This window comes from Solanum stenotomum, chromosome 11 (assembly GCF_019186545.1).
Source record: "Solanum stenotomum isolate F172 chromosome 11, ASM1918654v1, whole genome shotgun sequence".
Lineage (NCBI taxonomy): Eukaryota > Viridiplantae > Streptophyta > Magnoliopsida > Solanales > Solanaceae > Solanum > Solanum stenotomum.
This window is the reverse complement of record NC_064292.1, coordinates 33,604,018-33,609,319: the sequence shown is the minus strand read 5'-3', so window position 1 is coordinate 33,609,319 and position 5,302 is coordinate 33,604,018. Positions and strand designations below refer to the sequence as shown.

Genomic DNA, 5,302 nt, shown 5'->3' with positions numbered 1-5,302 from the left:
GGGGTTGTATCCCTTCTTGTTTAGACTTGGTTTATTGTTAGAATGTTTTGATACATTGACTTTCAGGTTCTAGGTTATTCTTCAGCATTGTTAGTTATTATTGTTAGACCTTTGTTAGAGTTTATGGGAACTCTATATTGATTTCCTTAGTGTTTGATTTAAATGCCTTAGTTTTTAGATTATTTGCTTGGTTTGGGTTGTAGTGGTAGTTCTCCCACCGGAGTGTTAGTGTGGGTTCCAATCACGACGATCTGGGTCGTGACATTTATGAATATTGAGAAATTTGTCTTATTCACCAACTAAAACTATTTGGAAGGGTAAGGCGAAAACTACCCTAAATAAGCTACAAAATGAAGGAAAAAAAGAAGAGATTGAAGATGCTAGCCAGAAAGGGATGGGGAATTCCAGCTAATGATTACAATGATGCTAACCTTTATAGACTAGTAGTGGTATAAACAAGGAGGTTTTGATATAGCAACATCAAGATGCTGGAATCACTTCTTAACAGAACATGAGTTATTTATTGCTTAACAAAGAAATGGTTGAATACATTTGTAGGACACCATTCCTAAAAATGCAAGCAAAAGACTCTTTTGCACTACAAAACACACAAGATCCACCACTATCCTCACGGTTCTTGCAAGACTCATCAATATAATATGAATCATTATACAACAAAGAAATCCCAAACTCCCATTTCATAGGATCTCCTTCATCACCTCCAAAACCATATATCGATGAATACGAAGAACACTGAAGCCTAGGCAAGTTCAAACAATAACCTGAACCAATAGAAATTGGTATATCATAAACACAACATGTTGAAATTGGATCATTTGGTTCTAATCCAATCCCAGTCACTCCTTTACAAGAATACATTCCCCTGCATACATTGAAACAGAACCGATATCACACAAGTCATGTTTTGGATCAAACACAACAGATGTTGAACATCCTAGTAAAACAAACATGTTTTTGGTCATAATACTAAAGGGAGTTGAATCATCATGATCCAATGTAAAACTACCTGAATTCTGCATTAAGGAACATGTTGACATAAAGGGATCAGTTAAAACAAATGTGTTGGTCTAGTAGTCTAGTGAGGATATAGAGTAAATGCCAGGGATAGTGAAAAATTGAAGAAGTCCAGAAGTTGTGCATTTTATGAATCTTGGAAATGCAGGATGTCCACAACCAAAACCATAACGAAAGGGATATTTTAGGACAATGTTTCCACATTTATCAGTACATGAACCATTTAGTGGGATGATATTAGGAACAGATTCAAGTGGATGAATTAGAAGAAATGAAAGAAACAATAGAAATATTTATTTAGAACATGACACAATGAAAGGTATGGAAAGAGAGTGATTTAAGTTACAAATTAATGTGGAAAGTGAACCTGTTAAGTGTGACAAGACAAACCTCTCTGGTTTTGAATTGATATACAGTTTAAGAAAGAAAACACAATACTTTTGAAAATTACGGTATTAAACAAAAAGATACGTAGAACGTATCAAGATATCCTTTAATTTTGTTATCATAGACATGTCACGTTGAAAATTGAAACTAAAGAGTTGCTAAATAATAAAGATTAAAGAGATGTTATTGTTGAAACGGACTCAAAAGAAAAGTAAGAAAAACAAAATTTGAGCAAGTGGGGTAGGCTCTTTTTGATAGAGGAGTAATATTTTTAAATCTCCTTAAAAGATGAGCCAGATTTTTATAATGCAGATAAGCTGAAACAAGGCTTCCAACAAGTGAATATTGTATTTAGCAAAGTTTGCACAGTGAAAATTCAACCATTCCTTATTCCCCACCCTGATCGGAAAATTCAAGAAGTAAACTTGATTTTGTAGATGATACAAAATAATCATAAACTAATAAAGCAACACAGATACAACAAAACCAATAAGACTACGGTAAAATTTCTTACATTACACTTAGGTGTAACAAAAGTAATCTTTTTTTGTAAGTTATAGAATTAAAGTTACCATAGATTAGCAAAAAGATTAGATAGAGTTCTTCCTTGCTATATTTTTTGCAAAGATTGTAAAGTGTCTTATGTACATAGAAGGTCAGGTCCTCGACCTCTGTTTTGGTTTTTAAAAAGATAGTATTTTGAATTCATATTAGTTCTACAACTTTATTTTGTTGTGACCAGAACAATAACAAATATAAAGAAAACATGAATAAGAAAACCCAATCTCTGTTGTTTACATCAAAATTTATAATGAAAATTTTGTCCTAGAAATTATGAGATTGAAAACTTATTAAATAATTTCATTATTGCGACTTTTTCTAATTGTCAATCGAGGCTACCAACAGTACACACATCAATACCCACAAACATATGCCTGCAATGACTAGTATACATAATTTAAGAGCATGTGCACCAAAAACCTACTGAATAAACTAACGAATTTGTAATGACCTGATCTGTGATTAAGGAAAAGCCAATGGGGAAAGAATTGGGGTCAGAAAACATTGAGTTGTAATTTGGCAACTCCTAGCCTAGTCAAGATTTGGACGAAATCTAAGTCAGTAAGGTCTAGGGAAATCTAGAAATGAATGAGAGATCTAATTATGAATTTCATCACATGAGTAGATAGCTAAAATGTTAAGGAAATCGTACAACTTTACGAAATCGAATTCGAGCGAGTAGAACTCCCTAAACTAACCTTAACGTTATCAAGTAGGTTTTGAATGTCATGAGTTGAAGTGTGGTGTGAAATGGGTGTTTCAAACTCTAATTCTGACGTTCTATCTCCATGCAGCCGCCAAGGCGGGATTTATTTTGCAAGGGTGGGGTCGTTGTGGCGGGATGGGGTCCGCGGTTGTGGGCCAGTTATGACTTACGTCGGGAGTAACCACCAAAAACGTTATTTTTCTACAACTTTCATCCTTGAGAGCTAAGAGATGAACCAGAGCAAGTTCTTGATAAATTTCCACCTCTTCTGGTGCTAAAGGTAATTTTTTCCTCCCATAATCTACTTTTTGATCTGTAGAACTTAGATTTATGGGTAATTATCATTGGGGGAGGGTTTTGACGTGAAACTGATGGTGGAAAAAGCCCTAAATTGGGTATTAGGATCTTGGGTTTGTCTTAGGGTTGATAATGTTGATTGTAATCTGGGTAATTAGGCCTTATTTATTGATCCTTGCATTAATTTGTTGTTTTTAGACCACGAACAAGCGGAAAGAATCCGCAAGGGGAAGATTCAAGTGCCTTAGGGGGATTCAAGCTTGGTTTCGAGGTAGGTGATGGTTTGATTTCATGTTTGTGTGATGTATGTTTGTATTTGCTTCATTGTAATACATGTTTGTATGTGAATGTATCATTATTGATCAAAGCTAATGTAAATGAGAATGAATGAATGATTGTATGTCATGAATCAACGCTTGATTGTATGATTATAGGAATGTACATTGTGATTATGAGTGTGGTATGATAATTGGACTGGGTGTCACGTTCCAGCACACTAATTGGGATGGTATGTCACGTACCGACATACACATTGGATCAGGTGTCACGTTCTGGCACACTAATTAGGATCAGGTGTCACATTTCGGCACACTTATAGTTGGGTAAGGATTCCATGAGAGGACCATTGAATTATAATATGTACTTGTTAATGAGAATGTGGAACTGTTAGTTGTTCTTGAAATTATAATGGTATATGTGTATATATATTATGTACATGTCATGTTTACTATATTTAACTACTTATATATGTTTCGCTTACTGTAATAGCCGTGTGATCCTACAGTACACCGTGGTTGTGTACTGATACTATAGTTGCTCTTTCTTTATTGAGTAGAGGGCATCTTCAGGCGGCTACTAACAAAACTCACTTAGGAGATCGCTAATCAAGACCAAATTTAAGGGTGAGCCAGTTCTTCTAGGCTGCCATGAGTTCTCATTTTGTTTAGTCCATTTTCTTTGGACTTAGACTAGTACTTTAGATATTCTTTTGTTTAGTTCGGGGTTGTACCCCTTGTTCTTAGACTTGTTGAACTTTAGAGTTTTGGTACATTGACTTTTAGGTTCTAGGCATTATTTTCCGCAATTGTTTTGTTAGACTTTCAGAGTTTATTGGAACTCCAGTTTATTTTTTGCATTTAAACCTGCTTCTGTATCTTTAAATATCTCGATTGTAGTTTCGTTCTTTAGTATTAATCATTTTCCCACCGGAGGGTTAGTGTGGGTACCAATCACTATGGTTTGGGTCGTGACAAAGTTTGTATCAGAGCCCTAGGTTCATTGATCACGGTATACCAAAACGAGTCTAGTAGAGTCTTGCGGAACGGTAGGGAGATGTCTCTACTTTTGTTCGAGAGGCTATAGGACTTTAGGAAATCTCTTTGTTTACTGTTGTCTCCTTTCGTTCTATAACTTAATTTCAATTCGTATATGGTGATCCAAATTGGTATCTAATCTCCTTCATTTTTCTGTCTGCATATGGTTAACATTAGATTCAATGGCGTCAGGCCTGTAGCTCCCATCAATGATCCAGCTAAAGAATCCACAGCCAGAGGTCGCGGTTGAGACATGGGTAGAGGAATATCAAGGGGTAGAGGCCAAGGAAGGGTAGCACCCATTAGGGGTGGAGCACCCGCTGAAAATCCTCCCAGAGATGAGGCTCCTCCCACACATCATGAAGAGGTAGAAGAGATTGTAGAGATTGATGATGAGGGGGATGTAGGACAGGAAGAGGATGTACCATCTAGGAATAGCGGCGTTCCTCCCTTAGACCCAGTGTTAGCTCAACAAATCATGTCTTTTCTAAAAGGATTGGTTGGTCTTGGAATCCTTCCAGCAGTGCTAGCTACTCAACTCCCAACCAACCGCCACACTACTTTTACTAGTCCTAGGGGACATGCATCATTAGGTAGTGATTATTTTTTCCATCCTTTGTTGGGTCCCATAATAAATGGTAACGAGCATGAGATGTTGACTAATTTTCTGAAGTTGAAGCCGCATGTCTTCCATGGTTCAGAGAGTGAGAACACCTATGAATTCATCTTGGATTGTTATGAGAGGCTGCATAAGTTGGAAATTGTCCATCAGCATGGAGTAGACTTTGTGACTTTCCATCTTTAGGGTGAGGCTAAACAGTGGTGGAGAGCTTATGTGGAATGCAGATCGTCAGCTTTACTGCCACTCACTTGGACACAATTTCATGCTCTATTTCTTGAAAAGTATGTGCCTCGGACTTTAAGATATCGTAAGAAGGATGAGTTCATGATATTAGAGTAGGGTGGTATGTTTGTAGCTACTTATGAGGCTAAGTTTCATTCT

The 5,302-nt window shown here is 36.5% G+C and overlaps 1 pseudogene; it reads right to left on the bottom strand.

The window, feature by feature from the left end:
* Nucleotides 1-516: 516 nt before the first annotated feature.
* LOC125845853 (uncharacterized) lies at nt 517-4,554 on the bottom strand (annotated as a pseudogene).
* Nucleotides 4,555-5,302: the final 748 nt, after the last annotated feature.